Raw genomic sequence first — 22,170 nt, 5'->3', positions numbered from 1 at the left:
GGATGCGGCTGCAGGCGACACTGGAGGGATTGCAGCAAGTATCAGACATTTCTGCTGCAGTCCCTCCTTCTTACATTTGGGTGATACTTAATATTTGCTGCAAATATACAATGATGAATGGGCCCCACTCTCTCTGATTGCATAACATATATACCATCTCTGGTTGTAGTACAGAGACGCCCTCTATGCTCTGTGATTGCAGAACAGAGACACTCTGATGTAGCGTGGTCATGAGACAAAATGTGGTAAACGCTGGAGCTAGAGCTGTGAACCGGAAGTGGTCAGACGCGTGTGCGGGGCTGCCGGAGAGGGGGACCGGATCGGGTGCCGGAGGGGGGACAGAGCGTGCACCGGAGAGGGGGACGGAGCTGAGCGGAGCGTGCAGCAAGAGTAACAGCTGCCGCTTTTTGTGAAAGTTTGTGTGAGGGGCTGCGACTTTGTGAGCGCGGGGCTGAGATTTTGTGTGAGTGTGTGAGGGGCTGAGATTTTGTGAGAGTGTGTGAGGGGCTGAGATTTTGTGTGAGAGTGTGAGGGGCTGTGATTTTGTGAGAGTGTGTGAGAGGCTGAGATTTTGTGTGAGTGTGTGAGGGGCTGAGATTTTGTGTGAGTGTGTGAGGGGCTGTGATTTTGTGTGAGAGGCTGAGATTTTGTGTGAGTGTGTGAGGGGCTGAGATTTTGTGTGAGTGTGTGAGGGGCTGTGATTTTGTGAGAGTGTGAGGGATTTTGTGAGAGTGTGTGAGGGGCTGAGATTTTGTGTGAGTGTGTGAGGGGCTGTGATTTTGTGTGAGTGTGTGAGAGGCTGAGATTTTGTGTGAGTGTGTGAGGGGCTGAGATTTTGTGTGAGTGTGTGAGGGGCTGTGATTTTGTGAGAGTGTGTGAGGGGCTGAGATTTTGTGTGAGTGTGTGAGGGGCTGAGATTTTGTGTGAGTGTGTGAGGGGCTGAGATTTTGTGTGAGGGGCTGAGATTTTGTGTGTCTGTGTGAGGTGCTGAGATTCTGTGTGTGTGAGGGGCTGAGATTCTGTGTGTGTGAGGGGCTGAGATTTTGTGTGTCTGTGTGAGGTGCTGAGATTCTGTGTGTGTGAGGGGCTGAGATTCTGTGTGTGTGAGGGGCTGAGATTTTGTGTGTGTGAGGTGCTGAGATTCTGTGTGTGTGTGTGTGTGAGGGGCTGAGATTCTGTGTGTGTGAGGTGCTGAGATTCTGTGTGTGTGAGGTGCTGAGATTCTGTGTGTGTGAGGGGCTGAGATCTGTGTGTGTGAGGGGCTGAGATTCGGTGTGTGTGAGGGGCTGAGATTCTGTGTGTGTGAGGGGCTGAGAATTTGTGTGTGTGAGGTGCTGAGATTCTGTGTGTGTGAGGGGCTGAGATTCTGTGTGTGTGAGGGGCTGAGATTTTGGGTGTCTGTGTGAGGGGCTGAGATTCTGTGTGTGTGAGGGGCTGAGATTCTGTGTGTGTGAGGGGCTGAGATTTTGTGTGTCTGTGTGAGGTGCTGAGATTCTGTGTGTGTGAGGGGCTGAGATTCTGTGTGTGTGAGGGGCTGAGATTTTGTGTGTGTGAGGTGCTGAGATTCTGTGTGTGTGTGTGTGTGAGGGGCTGAGATTCTGTGTGTGTGAGGTGCTGAGATTCTGTGTGTGTGAGGTGCTGAGATTCTGTGTGTGTGAGGGGCTGAGATCTGTGTGTGTGAGGGGCTGAGATTCGGTGTGTGTGAGGGGCTGAGATTCTGTGTGTGTGAGGGGCTGAGAATTTGTGTGTGTGAGGTGCTGAGATTCTGTGTGTGTGAGGGGCTGAGATTCTGTGTGTGTGAGGGGCTGAGATTTTGGGTGTCTGTGTGAGGGGCTGAGATTCTGTGTGTGTGAGGGGCTGAGATTTTGTGTGTGTGAGGTGCTGAGATTTTGTGTGTCTATGTGAGGGGCTGAGATTCTGTGTGTGTGAGGTGCTGAGATTCTGTGTGTGTGTGAGGTGCTGAGATTCTGTGTGTGTGAGGGGCTGAGATTTTGTGTGAGAGTGTGAGGGGCTGTGATTTTGTGAGAGTGTGTGAGGGGCTGTGATTTTGTGTGAGTGTGTGAGGGGCTGAGATTTTGTGTGTGTGAGGGGCTGAGATTTTGTGTGTCTGTGTGAGGTGCTGAGATTCTGTGTGTGTGAGGGGCTGAGATTTTGTGTGTGAAGAGCAGGTGTGGAGGGAGGGTGGAGTGAGTGGAGCTTGAGCTCCAGGCACCGCTGGGGACATAAGGCGCCGGCACTAACAGAGCTGGGAGGTGGGACTCAGGGTAGGAGGAGATGACTGGAAGAGAGGGAAGGGGTGGCCCCACACTGCCTGCATGTTCCATGTCACTGATTGCTGTGCAGAGAGTCCTGTGCAGTGCAGTGTGGTGTGTTGTTAGGGAAGAGGGGAGGTTTGGAGGCTTGTCAAAAGAACCTTTCTGACTGTCAGGTTCTGCATCTCCATTCAGTGATAAGGAACATACAGTGTGGTGGCCACCCCTTCCTTTTCCTCAGTCCTTTCGTCCTACCCACGGAGGCCCAGCCTGTCCACATAGAAGCTCCGCCCCTCCAGGCTAGAACGAGAATCTGCTGCCCTCTTTATGTTGATAATTGATGTGTGTATACAGTGTGTACATGTGTGTGTGTTTATGTCTGTGTGATGCCCGGCATCTGCTTCCCCCCCAGCCCCTGCTAAATACAACTGCGGCTGATGATCCCTGCAGGGGTTAATGGACTGTCTGGTTGCTAGGCAACCACAGCCGCATGGAGGACACTAGGACCCAGTGTCAGGGAGAATGGGTCCTACGGAGCGGGAAGTCAGACCCCGGGGATTGGCTGGGTCGGATCGGGCTGAAGAAGGAGGCGGGACTGGCGCCGAGGAGGTGAAGGCGGGAGAGAAGGGCCGCAGAGAGACGGAGCGCGTCCCACCGCTACACGGAAGGAGGGACGGGCATGGCCGGATTAACAATGGGGCGGATGGAGCTGCAGCTCCAAGCCCCCCATTGAAAATAGGCCCACAGACCTCCCTGCAGTGCAGGCAGTAGCCAGTGCTGCCAGGAAAAAAAAACATTTCCTGTCAGCACATACATCAGCTCACTCACCTTCGGCTGCCCATTCACCCCCACCCCAAACTGGTCAGCCTGTGTCCTAAACGCTTTGTGTTGCAAGGGGCGGGGCTTCGGACGGGCAAGGGGGCGGGACTTCGGACGGGCAAGGGGGCGGAGCCACGTAAATAGTTACGAGACAGCAGCCTCCTGTCAAGACCCTGCCCCTCTTTCATGAGGCATGTTATTGTTGGAAAGCTGCAGCAGGAAAGGTATGCTGCAGCAAAAGCAATTATGTTTTGATGGGCGAGGGGGCGGGGCTTCGGATGGGCATGGGGCGGAGCCTCGGAGATATCTCCGAGGCTCCGCCCCCGAACCCATCAGAAGCCCCGCCCCCCTGTCCATCAAAACGTAAATGTTTTTGCTGCAGCATACCTTTCCTGCTGCAGCTTCCCAACAATGGCCCTCATTCCGAGTTGTTCGCTCGCAAGGCGATTTTAGCAGAGTTACACACGCTAAGCCGCCGCCTACTGGGAGTGAATCTTAGCTTCTTAAAATTGCGAACGATGTATTCGCAATATTGCGATTACAAACTACTTAGCAGTTTCAGAGTAGCTTCAGACTTACTCGGCATCTGCGATCAGTTCACTGCTTGTCGTTCCTGGTTTGACGTCATAAACACACCCAGCGTTCGCCCAGACACTCCTCCGTTTCTCCAGCCACTCCCGCGTTTTTTCCGGAAACGGTAGCGTTTTTATCCACACGCCCATAAAACGCTGTGTTTCCGCCCAGTAACACCCATTTCCTGTCAATCACACTACGATCGCCGGAGCGAAGAAAAAGCCGTGAGTAAAAAAACTATCTTCATAGCAAAATTACTTGGCGCAGTCGCAGTGCGAACATTGCGCATGCGTACTAAGCAGAAAAACGCTGCGATGCGAAGAAAATTACCGAGCGAACGACTCGGAATGAGGGCCAATGACATTGAAAGAGGGGAAGGGTCTTGACAGGAGGCTACTGTCTTTTAGGGGAGCTGGGTCCCTGGATGTCAGAGCTGAGGGGGCATGCAAACCATGTGAGTAGCAGCCCACACCAGGCCCCGAGGTCTGCTATGTAAGTGGTGTCTATGTCAGTAAGTTTTGAAGGGGGGGGGGGGGGGGATGTATGTGTTGCTAAGTAAGTAGTGTCTGTCATTAAGTAGTGTCAGTAGGTTTTGCGTGTGTGTGTGTGTGTGTGTGTGTGTGTGTGTGTGTGTGTGTATCAGTAAGTAGTGTCAGTAAGTTTTGCATTGTGTCTGTGTCAGTAAGTTTTGCATTTTGTGTGTGTGTGTGTCTGTGTAAGTTTTGTGTTGTGTCGTGTGTGTCAATATGTTTTGCGTTGTGTGTGTGTGTGTTAGTCCTGCAAGTGTGGCAGTACGCTCCAGTATGGCGTACCATTAAGAATGTGTCCGCCAGTACACCATACCCACCGCCACACTGTAAAACACCACCACCAAGCTCCTAGATCTTGCTCGGAGGCGCCGCCAGCACCTTCTTCCTTTTCCAGGAAAAGGACTGCTGGGAGCATGAAGGTGATGTCATCACCCTCCCGCACCTGGCAGACTGGCAGAGAAAAAGTGACGATGGGGTGCCGGGCCACCGGTGTGTGGGTGGTATTCAGTATACCAGTTGTTGGGATCCCAGCGTACAGTATACCGGCGCCGGAATCCCGACAACCGGCATACCGACACCTTTTCTCCCTTTTGGGGGTCCACAAACCCCCTGGGGGGGGGGATAGCGTGGCGCTTACGTGCGCCACTAAGCCCGCAAGGGGCTCATTTGTGCTCACTTTGCTGTCGGGAAGCCGGCAGTCTGGATCCCGGCGCCGGTATGCTGGCCGCCGGCAACTTATACTACACCCCGGTGAGTAACTCTAATGGTCGGGCCCCCTTCCCACAAGTACAATGAGGCGGCACTACCTAGTTTTGCTGGTGCAGTAAGATTTATTGATCCAGAATCTTACTAAATAAATCTTACTGCACCAGCAAGACTCGGGAGTGCTGCCTCATTGTACTCTATCAACAGCTTGAAAAACCGAAGGAGGGCACTGAAGCAAATATTCACATCATAACCGGATGAGTGCTGGGTACACATCTTATATATAATGGCCCTCATTCCGAGTTGTTCGCTAAGAGTCATCGCATCGCAAATGTATGAAATGTAAGTATCTGCGCATGCGCAAATGCGTGATTACGCATGCGCGAGTACATACGTACGACAACTGTGCAAAATTACTTAGAAAAAAAAAAGCCGTAACTGGCAACCGAAAACGAGGAGTGGCGTGGGCGTTGCGGAGGCGCGACTTCGCAATGCTCCGACATGGGCGTGAAAGTGGGCGTACAGTGTGGGAGTATGCAACTCGCAATGGGCGTGTTTTTAGCAAATAAACATTGTCGCTGTTAAAACTAACATAGGAAACCGTAGCAACATTCACGCAGCAGCAGAGTAGGTCTGCAGTTACTCTACATTTGCGAAGTACTGGTACAAGTGTGTATGCAGTAATTAGCAGTTAATTGGATATCACATTCATCTGATGTCCAATTACTTGTTAATTAATGAGCAGATGAAAGTTACCAACCAGCAATTGTCTGAACACACATTACATGTTTAGTCTACTCACATAGAAATCTCACACACTGCCAAATAAGGGTTTTTTTTTTTTTGGAAATTGTTGTGTAAGCCTTTTTAAAACTTGTTTTAATGTGTGTAAGACTCCCAAATACAAGCAAATGAAAATTTTTGTGAAAGTGTTTGAAATCTGCATAATTGTTTAAAAATAAACCAACACCAACATAATGCAGCATACACTTTAATTTAGGCTTAAAAGTCACAATAATATTTGATTATAATATCTGACAATGTTTGAAATGATGTCCTGTTGACCCTAGATATTTATAAAAAGCGTCGTGTCTGTTTACTTAATATGGACATTAAAGTGTGGTGCAAAACATACCTTTTTTTTTTTTTTTTTTTTCAATTTTTAAGGAGAATTAGCAGATTGGTCTACAAGTGTCTATATGCTGACCTAATCTTTCTGGAACTGCATTACCTGGAAGAAACTGCTAAAATTTTTGAAATATATTTTTTATTACTATATAATTTTTTGACAACATTTAAACATGGCTCCACATGAGTCGCACAGGCAGAGATGGACCAAGCAGCAAGCAGATGGCACTGACAATCATTAGATAGCAGAACTCAGTACTCTGCAAAAGTCTGCTTCTGACAAAAGTATATTTTTAAAGCATAAATAAAACATGACACACCCTGCCACACACACATTTTAAACCAAATGAGAAAGAATTAGGATCCACCACACAAACACAACAATACATAGCACACTAGTAAGAGGAAGATGGCTCTGGTGTTTATACACATAAACTCACAGGCTACAATACATCCAAACAGAAAGAATACATTTCACTAAGAGGGAGTTATCCATTCTGGTCACACAAGCCAACTCCAAAAATACAGAGAGGCAACATCAAAAACATGGGTGCTGCCCATCTGGAGAGACATCATTTTCTTCTTTTTCTCCCCGCTTGAGGCTGTTCTTCTTTGGAAGGTCTGCGGAGCGACCTTCGTTGGGCCTGCCCAGTGGGCTGTTCTTCCTGGGCAGGGGCAGGGGAGGGAGCCGATGTGGGTGGCTCTCTGCCACTGTGGGCAAGGGAGACAGCGATGGCCTGGAGCCCTTGCAAGATGTTATTTGCAAGGGTTTGGAATGAGGAGGCAAGTTGTTCTTGGCCCTGCCTGATCTCTGCCAGACCTTGGCAGAGTTGAGCAACACCTTGCTCAACACAGGTTCGGTGCTCAGTGAGCCGGACAGCTATCTGGCTTACCTCCCGGATGACCCCGTCTTGAAACCGATTTAGGCTCTCACCATACCTAGCGATTTCAAGCAGGATCTCCGGGATAGCAGAGGGTTGGGTGTGGGGGCCAGTAGGAACCTGCAGAGGTGGGATTTGTTGGCCCACACTGCCAGACTCACTAGGTCCCTCCACCTCAGCCTCAACCACATAACCGTCCTGTGACTCAAACGGATCACCCCCCTGTGCTGTGTTTTGTGGCAAGCAAATAGAAGAATGTGTGGGAAAAAAGTAGGATACAAAATTAGTTTATTATTATAAATACTGTCAAAATTACAGACAACTAAATGTGTAAACTTACCTTCCAAGTCATGTCCCGTCAGGATCTCAGGCAGGTCCGTGTCCATATGAGACACCCCTTGGCCCTCCTCATAACTGACACAGGGCATCGCCATCTCCTCCAAGTCAGTATACTCCACAGCGACAGGTGCTCCTCCACCTGTAGCCCTTGAGGCATTCCACTCCGCAGCCCTCTTTGCCTTCAGGCGGGATTTGAAGTCGGCCCACCTACATATGTATTGTGAAAGAGGGACAAAGTAGAGTCTTATTATTTGTCTAAGCTAATATATAGGACACGTGTTCTGCTTGTGTTTGCTAGACATAACATCACATGTAACTACATTTTTTAGTCAACTTAGCACAGAAAAAGGACTGTCAATATGCACTTACCGTCGTCTCACTTCCTGTGATGTTCTGACGACAGAGCCAACTTCATTCACAGATTTTGTGATGTCTCTCCAGATTCGTTCTTTTGAAGCAGCCCCCATGTTTTTTGGCCCTCTATGGATTTTGGACATGGCCTGCGTGACCAAGACACGCAACTCCCTCTTAGTGAATGCAGGCTGTCTTTTCTTCCGTCTGGAGGTAGCCTGTGAGGTTTCTTGTTGTTCATCACCATCTTCCTCCTCACTAGCAGCTTCTGTCTGTTGTGTTTGTGTGGCTAAAGCCAATTCTCCCTCAGTTTGGTCACTTTGTGTGTGTGGCAGAGTATCCCCAGTCAATTGTTGTGGTTCAGAAGCAGACATTTGCAGAGTACTAGGTCCTGCCTCTTCAACATCCGCAGAGGCGTATTCCAGCATGCGCCGTTGGCAATCTATGCGTCTTTTCCGCAATGCCATCTCCTGCTCTGCAATGCGGTCCATCTCTGCTGCGATTTGCTCACGAGAAGCCATGTTTGTGATGACGTGTGTACGCCGAGGTGTGTGCTTATATACCTACGTGCTAATCGTTAATTCACACAGCTGTACACTGTTATTCTGGTTAATGATTGCACTGCTTATTTAAGGGCCTACTTTGCACGCTGTGAGTGTAGGTAGTTTGGAGTTTCAGTTGTTTGTTGGCTTGTGCGTGAAGGTGCTTGTGGAATTTGCAGAGTGAGTAATTGTCAAGCATACCTTTGTCATTTTGTTTGCGTTTTGAATCTAGACAGTGTTGCATTTGTTATGCGTTTTTTCGTTTGTGAGTATTCTTGATTCTTTTTTTTTTTTTGTTTTGTTAACATTTTTTATTAAAAATTTATTGTTTTAAAGATTTTAAAAACATAACTATTTTGCAAGTCCATTTGTGAAAATAAACCTGTGCTTCTTTGTTTTGACTGTCATTTGTGTTCTCTTGTAGGTGTTTGCTTTTTGGAGAAATATCCCTGGTTTAATTTATTTTCTGGGTGTGCTACTGAACACCAATTCTTTCTTTTTTTTTTGGAGCAGGTAAGTGCCCTTGGCCTGTGTTGGTGCCTGTTTGTTTTAATGGTCTGTATGCTGTTTTCTGACTGTCATTTGTGTTCTCTTGTAGGTGTTTGCTTTTGGGAGAAATATCCCTGGTTTAATTTATTTTCTGGGTGTGCTACTGAACACCAATTCTTTCTTTTTTTTTGGAGCAGGTAAGTGCCCTTGGCCTGTGTTGGTGCCTGTTTGTTTTAATGGTCTGTATGCTGTTTTCTGACTGTCATTTGTGTTCTCTTGTAGGTGTTTGCTTTTGGGAGAAATATCCCTGGTTTAATTTATTTTCTGGGTGTGCTACTGAACACCAATTCTTTCTTTTTTTTTGGAGCAGGTAAGTGCCCTTGGCCTGTGTTGGTGCCTGTTTGTTTTAATGGTCTGTATGCTGTTTTCTGACTGTCATTTGTGTTCTCTTGTAGGTGTTTGCTTTTGGGAGAAATATCCCTGGTTTAATTTATTTTCTGGGTGTGCTACTGAACACCAAGTCTTTATTTTTTTTGGAGCAGGTAAGTGCCCTTGGCCTGTGTTTTGGGTTGCTGTTTGTGTTTCTTAAAAGCGTGGTGATTCTGTTTGTTTTCCATTTTGTCTAAAATAGAATTTTTGTTTACCAGGATTGATCTGCAAAGTAGTGTTTGTCTTTCCTGGACTAGCTACTAAATGCTTTTGTTTTTGTTTTTTGTTTTTTTAATTGGTGTTTGTGATGTATTTGATGCTCAGAAATGTCTAATTTTTTTTTTTTTTTGAATTGTAAAAATAACATTTTTTATTTTTATTTTTTTTTAATTCATTTCACATTTTGGCCATGAATTCAACACAGAAAAAATGTACGCTCCTGCAGTAAGTTTCCCCAACATTTTTTACAACATTTATTGTTTGAATATTTTTTTATAAGTTGTTTTTGTATTTTTCACCTCGTTTTTTTTCTTTTTCAAAAAAGTGTGTTATGTCAATATTTATTGCTGCAGAAGCCCTACCTCCCCAACCCACGCCAGCACTCCCACCCCAACCGCCAGCCCCACAACCACAGCCGGCTCCTCATCAACCAAGGCAACGGAGGCGTGCTAGGCCACCAATTTTCCGAACCCGTGTCCTACTTTTTGGTATGCCAGATGATGTGGTGGTGCGTAGATACAGGCTGCCACCACATCTAATCCTAGACACTCTCTCCATAATAGAGAGTGATCTGGAGTCTGAAATTCGGTATCCTACAGCAATACCACCATTGACACAATTCCTTGCAGTGTTACATTTTTTGGCTACAGCCTCATATCAGCATGTTGTGGGAGACCTGGTTGGCATGTCGCAGGGCCAGTTCAGTAAGGTCCTGCGGCGTGTCTGCCAGGCTTTCCTAAAGCGGGTGAAGCAATTCATTGATATGCCTTTGGATGTTGGTGCCCTAGATGTGGTGAAGCGGCAATTTGAGGAAGGTGGTAGTCGCTTCCCACATGTTATTGGGGTTGTGGATGGCACACATGTTGCTATTCAGCCACCAAGACATAATGAAGAAATTTATAGAAACAGGAAACTGTTTCATTCTCTGAATGTAATGGTTGTTTGTGGCCCATCCCTCCAGATCCTTTCCCTGAATGCAAAATTTACTGGAAGTTCACATGATGCATATGTCATTAGACAATCAGGGATATGGCAGAGATTAAGATCAAGTCAACGAGCAGACATGTGGTTATTGGGTGAGTTGTTGCTCAAATATTTTTTTCAAAAAAAAGTAACTTGACAAATTTAATATTTCAAAATTTTGGCTTTTCTTCCAACAGGAGACCGTGGATATCCTTGCACCCCCTGGCTCATGACTCCTTACCGTAATCCCAGGCCAGGACCACAGATGGCATTTAACTCCGCGCTTACTGCCACTAGGCAGCTGGTGGAGCGCACAATTGGTGTCCTTAAAGGGCGGTTTCGTGTGCTCCACCGCACTGGTGGCGACATCATGTATTCGCCGGAGATGGCAAGTAAAATAGTGGTCCTGTGCGCAATACTACATAATATCGCGGTAAGGAGTAGTGTAGAGCTTCCTCAGGCAGAGGAATTGCCTGATGAGGAGCCAGGGGTTGGTCGACGCTTCGGTGGGTGGAGTGTGACACGGAGGGGGAGCCAAGTGAGGGCAAGAATTGTTGCCGAATATTTCAGGTATAGTGTTTTTATATTTTCTATTTGAACAAATAATACAACACAGTATGCTTATGTTTTTTAAACAATGATGTCATTTTGTATGATATTGTAAAGTGATTGGGTAAGGCTTTTGTTGTGTTGGAATGGGTAATTGTTTTTTTCTACAAAATCCAAAAACACGTTAAGCTTACAATGTTTAGTTAGAAATTAAAAGACTGTAATGTTGCTAAATAGTGTCCTTATTTGTTTTATATCCTCAAATCCTGATTATGTAACCAAACACACAAACAAATGATACTCAATGTTTCACACTTTGTGACTGTCCAGCTGAATGATCACACGAACTGTGGTGAGTACACAGATATGTATAGTAATTTTAAATAAACTCTGTGTCTCTGTGTGTGTGTTTTTTTTAAAATGTGGTTTTTTAAAAATTTTCGCTTCTGCTAATGCGAATTTCCGCTCGTGCGAAATAACACTCTGCTCTTCACAGCATTGCAAAGATCAATAAAGTTATTAGAAATGACAACATAGATTTTGGACCAATCACATGCTAACAGACACTATAAATATATGCCCAAATAAGGAAAACGCCATTGCCATGATGCGTGCAGCACCGTTCACCAGGCGGGAGCTCCGCGTGCTGGTTGCGGTGATGGACCGCCGCGTAGGCCGCGTTGGGCGCTTCATCCCCAATCGGGTGAAGCGCGAGGCCTACGCGGAGGTCCGCCGCCTGCTGCGGACTCGCGTCCGCAGCAGGCGGACAATCATCCAGCTTGAGAGGAGGTGGAGTGATCTCCGCAGGAGGACTCCCGATTTGTTGGCGGAGATCTGCCAGCAAATCCGTGCTCTGCATACACGAAGTAAGTTACATTACATAAGATTATTTGCATAAATTGTGCTAATGGCTGAATTTCCAAGTTTTGTGCTGCCGGAATTTATTGAACAATTGGGCAAAACCATGTGCACTGCAGGGGAAGCATATGTAACATGTGCAGAGAGAGTAAGATTTGGGTGGGGTGTGTTAAATCTGCAAAATAATTTGCAGTGTTAAAATAAAGCAGCCTGTATTTACCCTGCCCATAATTTCAAAACCCACCAAAATCTAACTCTCTCTGCACATGTTATATCTGCCACCCCTGCAGTGCACATGCTTTTGGCCAATTGCAAACTAAATTCCTGCTGTAATCCCCTTGGAATTACCCACATTTTACAGTAAGTGGTAGGCTAATTGCAACCTTCAGTGTCCTTTTTTGGAAATTAGGACAGTGTGTGTGGTTAGGGAAAACAGTACTGACTGTAGCAAAGTGACACCAAACAAGTGCATGTTTTCAAGAAATAAGAAGCAGCCAGGAAACTGGACCAAAATACTTGATCAGTGCTGGCTATATAATAAGGTGCCTTGAATAGTAATCTGGTGATGTTGCCTAGACCAATCACGATGACTCAATGGACTAGATTAAGGAATGAGCTTCAAAGTAAAAGTTTGGACTCATTTTGTTTGCTGTGGCCAACATGAAGAGGATCTTAACATGTTTGCTTTTCTTTAAAAAAAAAACAATGAATTTAACATGGAACAGAACATTGAAAAAACAAATTGAATACTATGTAATTTCTCATGTTAAAAAAATGTTGTCAATAATATCATTCTAGGACAACAATGGCACAACTCTCCGCCCCCTTCCCCTTCCCACTCCCACTCCCTTTCTCACTCCCCCTCCCCTTCTCACTCCCCCTCCCCTTCTCACTCCCCCTCAGCTTCCCAGTCCCCCTCAGCTTCCCAGTCCACCTCATCTTCCCAGTCCCCCTCATCTTCCCAGTCCCCATCGGCTTCCCAGTCCCCATCAGCTTCCCAGTCCCCCTCAGCTTCCCTGGCCCACTCCACTTTCCATTCCCCTTCTCACCACACCTCTCCATCTCTTTCTGGGACCCCTTCTCCTCCTTCCCATACCCCTTCTCCTTCAACTTCTACATCCCCATCTGAACCCCCCTCACCCTCTATTGCCTTAACTTTCTCTCCGCCCCCCTCGCCCTCTCAATCAGACCCCCCCTCTGAAATTTGCGCCCAAATCCAGCCTCCTTCCCCCATCCAGCCTCCTGCCCCAATCCCTCCTCCTTCCCCAATCCCTCCTCCTTCCCCCATCCAGCCGCCTTCCCCCATCCAGCCAACATCCCCACCCAGTGAATGGGCAGAGGAAGCCCCTGAAGACCGTTCAGGGAGTCTTGATGTTGCCGTGGAAAGTAAGTTTATTTTTTGATTTTTAAAAATGATTACCCACTTACACTTACAATGCCAAAACATGCAGTGTTGTACTGTTTGAATTCTTGGACCCTGGACAAATATTTGTTATTTTCATCATGGTGTACATGTTGCCTTTACATATTTGTGAGTGTCATTATATGTACAGTGTGTATGTGTGCAATGTTTTGTGTGTCCACTCTAGGTTGACACTCATTAGGTAGCCAGGGTTGCCAGGACAACAGGGTTTATATGTGTTAGTTTTTATGGTAAACAGTTAGACCTGAGTGGAGTTTAGTATGTTGTTGGTCTTTTACACTTGGGCCTGTGTAGTCTGAATATTTGCACTTACAAATCACATGCTTCACTTTGTTATGCAGCCTAATGACACACTGATTTGTTGTGTGAAAGTTACATTCACAAAATGACTAATTGTTCTAGTCAAACCTGTTTGCACTTATTTAGTAAGGGCAGCTTTCAGGGAGTGTGGGAATGCTATGATATGTTGGCCTTCGGAAGATGTTGATATGCAGTGTGAGGAGGCAGGACCAAACCCCTTTAAAATAAACAAAAAACAAAAAGATGGTAATGAATGCCAACATGGTGTAACAGTGACGAAGATGGAACATAACTTTAACATGGGATGTCGCCCATAACAACCAATACAATTAATCTTTACAATTGGGGAACCACTTCTACAAGATAATAATTTTATTTTGGCTTGTTTGCTATGGGCAACGCTACATCTTAAAATGAACTCACATAGTAGTAAATGTAGCCCATGGTCTTTAAAATTGGAATAAGTAACAAAAAAAGACTGAGCAGGCTTGCGTTTTTTTATGCTAATGATTGTACCATAAAACAGTCATGATGTATCAACTTTGCCATTAAGCAGGCCTGTCCAAACTGCGCAACTGCAACTGTGGAAAAACTACACATCCCAGCATGCCCTTACACAGGTTTGGCATTCCCTGGCCCCAAAACTGAGTCAACGCATGCTGGTATATGTAGTTTCACACAAGCAGGAGGAATGCAGTTTGGACCTGCATGCATTAAAGTGTGCTTTGTGCCTTGCTTGGATAATAAGCAATGTGAGTAAGTTAGTAATGTTTATGTTATCTCTTAATTTCAGATGTTGCCGTTGGAGATCCCACATCGTTACAGTATATTTTTACAAATATGAGGCACCATCTCCAGGCCTTGTTGGCACTTGTTGACGACATGGAAAAAATATGTTAATTGTTTGTTTGAAAAAAAAAAAAAAAATAACATTAGTCAACTTTAGAAAAAAAATAAACTATTACATTTAAATACTTTTGCGACTCCTTATTATTTATTAATGCAATAAAGGAACACCAGATTGCATAACAAACATTTCTTACCTTAAACATTTCAAACAACTAACGTAAGTTATTTTAAAAGACCAACTAAAACATGTTATTGGCTAAATAAACATGCAAACACCTTCATTCACATACAAAAACTCAACTTTAATAAATTCAGAAAACACATTAGAACAAGCACATTGCAAACATCTATATTTATATTAAACATGTTAATAAAAGGAGGCTCTTTTATGGCTACAAAGTGTTCTTCAGGTATTTAAACAAATACTTAATTGATCATGAACATTTAAATTCATTCAGTAATTGGATTTGTTATTGATGAGGGCTTGTGGACTTTTAATTTGAAGGTGTTAGTCCACGAAATAGTAAAAAAACAAATTCAGCTGCGTTTCTCTGCAAAAGTGAGCACTTTAACTGAAAAATGTGTAAATCTACTACAACTTAGTTTTTTTACGAAGAAGTATGTGTTAATGCGATGGGTTCGCATTGCTGCGACGATTTCGCATTGCTGCGATGTCATTTGGCGTACGCCCACTTTGTGTAATAATGTGTGCGAATGAGCAAAAATACGTTGGGGGCGGATGTTCGCAAATTTACTACATTAACGCAACTTTACTAATAAGTTGTGCGAACGAAAAACTTAGCGAACAACTCGGAATGAGGGCCAATATTTTTTATTCTATAACAAGTGTCACATGCTGCTGTCCTTGTCTCTGTAGTCCGCAGGGACAGGGGGTGTCTGTGCCATGGATTCACATAATATATAACCACTCCACCTAGTGTCACATGGTCACATCCCTTAATGACATGTGACCACGCCCACGGCACGCAAGCACAGTACCACTGAGAAAAAAATGCTGTGTGCACCACAGGTGTCAGTAAGAAGTGTCTGTCAGTAAGTAGTGTTTGTGTCAGTACATTTTGCATGGTGTCTGTGTCAGTAAGTTTTGTGTGTGTCAGTAAGTAGTGTTTGTCAGTAGGTTTTGTACCGTGTGTGTGTTTCAGTAAGTAGTGTCTGTCAGTAAGTGGTGGGTGTCTGTGTCAGTAATACCCCTTTCACACCGCAAAAATAACCTGGTATAGACTGGGTATATTGCTGGGTCGACACGTTCCGATGTGTGTTGTGAAAGGGGTCATGGGCGAATTCTGGATTGCCTGACCCAGTAATTCAACCCGGGAATAAAGAAGGGTTATTCTCGGGTTAAATACCAGGTCCGGTGCAGTGTGAACGGGTCACCCAGGTCGATACAACCCTGGACCCGTTCACTGCATAGGGATGATCTCATCTCCCAGCGCCGCCTCCTCACCTGATGCCGACTCCATCTCCGCCCACAGATGGCAACCCGAACCGGCAAATTGCCGGGTCGGGTTGGCGGTGTGTAGGGTCAAATGCCGGGTCCCACCCAGGAATGGACCCATTTCCAATTCCCAGGTGGGACCCGGCATTGTGATGTGAGAGCGGTATAAGTATTGTGTTGTGTGTGTGTAAGTAAGTAATGTCTGTGTCAGTAAGTTTATCTGTGTTGTGCGTGTGTGTCAGTCAGTAATATCTATCAGTAAGTGTCTGTGTCGGTAAGTTTTGTGTTGTGAGTGTGTGTGTTAGTAAATAGTGTCTGTCAGTAAGTGGTGATTGTGTCAGTAAGCTTTGTGTTGTGTGTGTGTGTGTGTGTGTGTGTGTGTGTCAGTAAGTAGTGTCTGTCAGTAAGTGGTGACTGTGTCACTCACATGGCATAGGCCACACCCCCTATGTAGACCACACCCACACCACACTGATCACACCCCCACATCACTAGTCACACCACCGCAGCGCTTGTCACACCTCCTGCCGAGGCACACAATAGGCCCTTCCTAAATTTCAGCTCCAGGCCCATATGGACCTAAATCTGGCACTGGGGACGGGGAGCGCGATCCACCGCTGCACCGACAAGAAGGAAGGTGCGACCCGCCGCTGTGTTGCCAGGAGACGGAGGGCAACACAAGAGAGTAGCCGGGGAGAGGATACACGCTGCCGTTGGCCGCCGGGAACAGGCTGCTGCTGGCCGCCGGAGAAGAGCTGGCAGCCGGAGACCGGGGAGAGCAGACGCTGGAGTCAGCGCGACCGCTGACAGAGAAAGAAGGGTATAAGTGCTGCTGCAGCAGCGGCAGGAGCCAACTGCGATTCAGGGAGCGCCATCATCCTGGGCCCCCAAGAGGAAGGGAGAACCACGTCTGGACCCCAGAACCAGGTACCTGCTCTCCATGCTGAGCCCCCTGTATTAATCAGGATTTCCTAGAGACAGCCCTGTCCATTCACCCCCGGGAAACCACACCTAGACCCGGATATGCGGCACCAACCCATCCATTGTGCAACACTCCCAGTTACCACTGATGCCTGGTCACTAAACATTTAACCCCGTATCATCCCTAACCCCCTATATTCCTTTGGAGTTACCACGTGCCTTACGTGGACTCATACCGGGACGCTCAGGACATTATATATGGTCAGAGACTCTGATAGGAGTTCATAGCGCCACCCATTGGCTCATTCATTTAATGTTGAAATTCTCTTACATTCATATTTCAAATGTGATCTCTTGCATTAGTTATTTCTAATATACCATGTCCATTGATGTAAGAAAAGTGTTCAAGTTAATGTTGAAAAGTGTTCATTATAGCACTAATGTATTATGAGATAATGTGCCTTATCGGATTGTACTGAGTTTACCCACCTGCGAATCCAAGTCACTTAACCAGGGTAGTACCCATTCTTTTTCAATAAATCTGTGTTATTGCATCCTACCGTAGTAATCCTTACACACTTTGGGGGTGTTGTCCGTACTGGGGTATCCCTGTCCTTCTGCCCAAATCCTATACAGGTGCTCTACGCGGATCCGGGAGGAGCCGCACCCGGGAACAGGTCGACCAGAACAGCCGCAACAGGACAGACAGGAAACTCCAGGTACGCTAACGTATTACATCTGTGTATACTGTGTTTATGTGTATATGTGTGTATATGTCTGTGTGTGTAAATGTTTGTGTAAATGTGTTTCTGTGTGTATATGTCTGTGTGCATATGTTTGTTTTTATGTGTTTACGTCTATATGCCTCTGTATGTGTGTGCTTCTGTATGTCTGTGTGTATATATGTGTGTGTGTGCTTATATATATCTGTGTGTGTGTATATGAGTGTGTTTATGTGTATATTTCTTTATATACAGTATGTGTGTGTTTATGTATGTCTGTGTGTGTATATGTCTATGTCTGTGTTTATCTGTGTATATATGTTTTGGGTTTATGTATGTCTATGTGTATCTGTGTGTATATGTTTGTGTTTATGTATGTCTGTGAATATATATCTATGTTTGTATATGTGAGTGTTTTTGTATGTCTGTGCCTATATGTGTGTGAATATATATATATATATATATATATATATATATATATATATATATATATTTCTGCTGCGGGGTACACTGGGCTCCACAAGGAATCACATCGGGGTGTAGAGTAGGATCTTGATCCGAGGCACCAACAGGCTCAAAGCTTTTGACTGTTCCCAAGATGCTCAGCGCAGCCTCCTCTATAACCCCGCCTCCATGCACAGGGAGCTCAGTTTGTAAGTTGGTGCCATGCAGTATGCAGGCACTTTACAGCGGGCTGCCTTAGGCAGCCTATTCAGAGCTTAATTTTTAAGAAAAAAGAACAGAAGATTCTTGTCAACTACAGGGCTGCAGCAGGATTAGTCTCAGACTTTCCTGCGTGCTGCTCCGTTACTCCCAGCAGCGCTGTATACTCCCGCGCCCTGGTTGCCAGGTCACTGCAGCGGAGGCTCCGATTTTTCTTCTGAAGGTCAGTCACACACACGCCGACCTCCCGGATCGCGGGGCTGCTGATAAGGGGGAGGTAAGGGGCTCCTGTGGCCGCACTTTACCACGATCCAGCGCGGCCGTAGGAGGCGGGCCGCACGCGCGCTGGCGTGGACACTGATTACCGGGCAGCCGCTCCACTAGCCACCAGGGACATTCATGGGCACAGGTCAGGGGTTTTTTTTCTCTTTATTAACCCGGTTTTTAGCCCGCTGTACCCGGTGGGGATGCCAGCAGGGGAAGCAGGTCGGTCCTGAGACCCCTCCCCCCAGCCCCAGGGCGCCATTTCAGCAATGTTCCCGCCCTGGAGCTGCATATCTCTCCCTCACTCCTGACCAGTGGCCATCATAGACTGAGCTGAGCTGTTCCTAGGATTGCTGGGGCAAATCCTCCTCTGTAGAACCGCCTGATTGCCAGTGCTGTGCTTCTTACAGGACACTTAAGTATTCTACCTGTCACTGGGACAGGTAGTGTCCCGGCAAGGGGGCGTGACCTAGTTAAAATGGGCGTGGCTTTGTTAAAATGGGTGTGGCCTCATCTGATCTCATCATCACGGCCACCTCACGATAAAAAAAAAAGTCCTCATTTTACACATTACAGCACGGCAGGCAAGTGTCCCCATTTTACACAGCACGGTAGGCAAGTGTCCCCATTTTACACAGCACGGTAGGCAAGTGTCCCCATTTTACACATTGCGGCAGGCACGTGCCTCCATTTTACACAGTACGGCAGGCAAGTGTTCACATTTTACACATTGCGGCAGGAAAGTGTCCCCATTTTACACATTGCGGCAGGAAAGTGTCCCCATTTTACACATTGCGGCAGGAAAGTGTCCCCATTTTACACATTGCGGCAGGCACGTGCCCCCATTTTACACAGTACGGCAGGCAAGTGTTCACATTTTACACATTGCGGCAGGAAAGTGTCCCCATTTTACACATTGCGGCAGGCACGTGCCCCCATTTTACACATTCCGGCAGGCAAGTGTCCCCATTTTACACATTCCGGCAGGCAAGTGTCCCCATTTTACACATTCTGGCAGACAGGTGTCCCCATTTTACACATTCCGGCAGACAAGTGTCCCTATTTTACACATTCCGGCAGACAGGTGTCCCTATTTTACACATTCCGGCAGACAGGTGTCCCTATTTTACACATTCCGGCAGACAGGTGTCCTCATTTTACACATTCCGGCAGACAAATGTCCCCATTTTACACAGTACGGCAGGTGGTGGTGGGAGGGAGGGAGAGAGAGAGAGGGAGAGGGGCTGACTTACATTTGAAGCGGTTCTTCCCGCTCTTCAGCCGCCTCTCCCTCGTCTGCGCAGTGCTGGCTGTCTTGGCTCCTCCTTCTCCCTCCTCCCGAGTGCCCAGCTCGGGGGGCGGGGTTTCGTGGAATGACGCAAACGCGTCATTCTGCGAAATCCCGCCCCCCGAGCTGGGCACTCGGGAGGAGAGGGGTGTGAAAGTGCTCAGGAAGTGCCGCGGCGGGCGCCCCGTGCGGTTGCACGGCTCGCCCGCGCAAGAAACGGCACTGCATCCAGTGTTTACTGTGCATTGTTATATCTATTGTTATCACATATAGCCAGGCACGGATACAGAGGGGGGCGGTGGGGGCGGTCGCCCCCCCTAGCACACTCCTGCCTACGGACAAACTGTCTGTGAAGTCCTGCTCCTTAACCCCTTCCTATCTCAGCTGGCTGTCAGCTATAGTAAGTGGTGTGAGTCTCAGCAGCTCACAGCAGGTGCCCCTTCCTCCCCACTCACCCTTTTGGCCTGCACAGCAGTTAATCAATCAACATAGGGGGTCATTCCGAGTTGTTCGCTCGTTAGATTTTTTCGCAACGGAGCGATTAGTCGCAAACTGCACATGCGCAATGTTCGCAGTACGCCTGCGCCAAGTAAATTTGCACAAAAGTTTGGTATTTTATTCATGGCCTAACGAAGATTTTTTATCGTTCTGGTGATCGGAGTGTGATTGACAGGAAGTGGGTGTTTCTGGGCGGAAACTGGCCGTTTTATGGGAGTGTGCGAAAAAACACTGGCATTTCTGGGAAAAACGCGGGAGTGTCTGAAGAAACGGGGGAGTGTCTGGGCGAGTGCTGGGTGTGTTTGTGATGTCAAACCAGGAATGAAACTGACTGAACTGATCGCAGTGTAGGAGTAAGTCTGGAGCTACTCAGAAACTGCAAAGAAATTTCTATTCGCAATTCTGCTAATCTTTCGTTCGCAATTCTGCTATGCTAAGATACACTCCCAGAGGGCGGCAGCTTAGCGTGTGCAATGCTGCTAAAAGCAGCTAGCGAGCGAACAACTCGGAATGAGGGCCATAGTTTGTTGATTGAGACTGCTTTCATCTCCCCAGCGTCTCCGTGCTGATCAGGAGATCCAGGAAGTGGCTGTGTGTTGGGGGCGTGGCTTCACTTACATGACAGGCTAGTGGGCTAATAGAAACAGTATAGTGTGTTGACTTTTCTGCACACTGTGAGCATGCTGCATTCCTGCACCCAGAGACCAGCCAGCTGCCAGAGGGACTTTCCTGCCAACCTGTACCATTGACAAGCCTGTGGAAAAGGGACTATCCTACCAGCCTATTGCAGAGGGACCAGCCAGTAATACCCCTTTCACACCAGCCAAAATTTCCCGGGTTAATGCACATGAACGCGCATCAACCATCAACCAATTTCTCAGTGTGAAAGGGTACAGGGTCAAAATCCCGGGATTCCTGCCCCGGCATTTCAACCCTGCTATCTTCCAGGGTTGGTCTCGGGATCTTCCCGGGAACCTGGTCAGTGTGAACGGGAGCCGGGTCAATGTGCCCCGGCTCCCGTTCACTCTCTATGTAGCAGGCGGCGCTTAGAGATCATGTGATCTCTTGCGCCACCCCCGCCGCGTCACCGCTGACGTCAGCAACCCGGCAATATGCCGGGCTGCTGACTGCAGTATGCAAGGGGTCTTACCCGGGAATGCCCCTGTATGATCCCGGGACAGTATTACCGGGTAAGACCCGGAGTTTTAGGTCTGAAAGGGGTATTAGAGATCGTCTTGCTATATTCCCTAGGCAGGGTATTACAGGTTGAGTCTCCCATATGTGCAACACAGTAGAACAGAGGATATCTGTAGTAGTGTATTGTAAGTGTATTATAGAGTGTAAGCTTGCGAGCAGGGCCTTCCTACCTCTATGTCTGTCTGTTTTTACCCAGTTTTGTTCTATTACTGTTGTTCTAATTGTAAAGCGCAACGGAATATGCTGCGTTATATAAGAAACTGTTAATAAATAAATAAATAAATAGTGTATAGGTTTTAAAACATTCCTTGTATTTCATAATATTAAACATTACATGTCACGTCCTGTCAGTGAAATACTAAAATTATAGAGAGATGCATGTGAAAGTACAGAAAGAAAGTGTGCATAAAAATGCTATACAAAAAATATGGTGTATGCTAATTTGTCCTCTATTTTGTTAATTTCTCATAAATAACACCATACTCCTTCTATGAGGTATCAACTTGGAACATACTTGCCTACTTTTGTAAAGTAGTTTCAGGGAGATTGTAATCGGTAGCAGTATGCAGCGCGCGCCGCTGAGGGGGTATCATGTTCCGCCAAAAGTGCGTGTCTTGCTCCACCTATGGGCGTATCTATTGCCACTTAGGGGTGTGTCCAGCAGTGGCCGATGAAAACTATAGTATGAAGTTGCATATACAACTTGCAAATAACATTTGTTACTTTTAAGTGAGGCCAGTGAAAGAGATTGGCTTCCTTTTACACTAACCCAGTGGTTCTCAAACTGTGTACCGTGGCACCCTGGGGTACCTTACGACACTTGCAGGGGTACCTTGGATTGGTGATCAAGGACTAATTAATTATTTATGGTCAATGTAATAGGCAAAACCAAAAATAAATATCTAGACAAATAGAAGCAAGTTCTGTCCCCCACCACATAATTAAACCTAAGGAGGATATAT

At 46.6% G+C, this 22,170-nt stretch overlaps 1 long non-coding RNA gene across 1 annotated transcript; it reads left to right on the top strand.

Annotated features, from left to right (window-relative positions):
- The first annotated feature begins 9,068 nt into the window (after nucleotides 1–9,068).
- LOC134943849 (uncharacterized) lies at nucleotides 9,069–11,105 on the top strand. The gene is made up of 4 exons (XR_010181788.1): nucleotides 9,069–9,151; nucleotides 9,463–9,482; nucleotides 10,219–10,333; nucleotides 10,418–11,105. It is a non-coding gene; the product is annotated as an uncharacterized LOC134943849 (long non-coding RNA).
- Nucleotides 11,106–22,170: the final 11,065 nt, after the last annotated feature.

This window comes from Pseudophryne corroboree, chromosome 7, assembly GCF_028390025.1.
Source record: "Pseudophryne corroboree isolate aPseCor3 chromosome 7, aPseCor3.hap2, whole genome shotgun sequence".
NCBI lineage: Eukaryota > Metazoa > Chordata > Amphibia > Anura > Myobatrachidae > Pseudophryne > Pseudophryne corroboree.
This window is presented reverse-complemented; position numbering and strand designations above follow the sequence as displayed.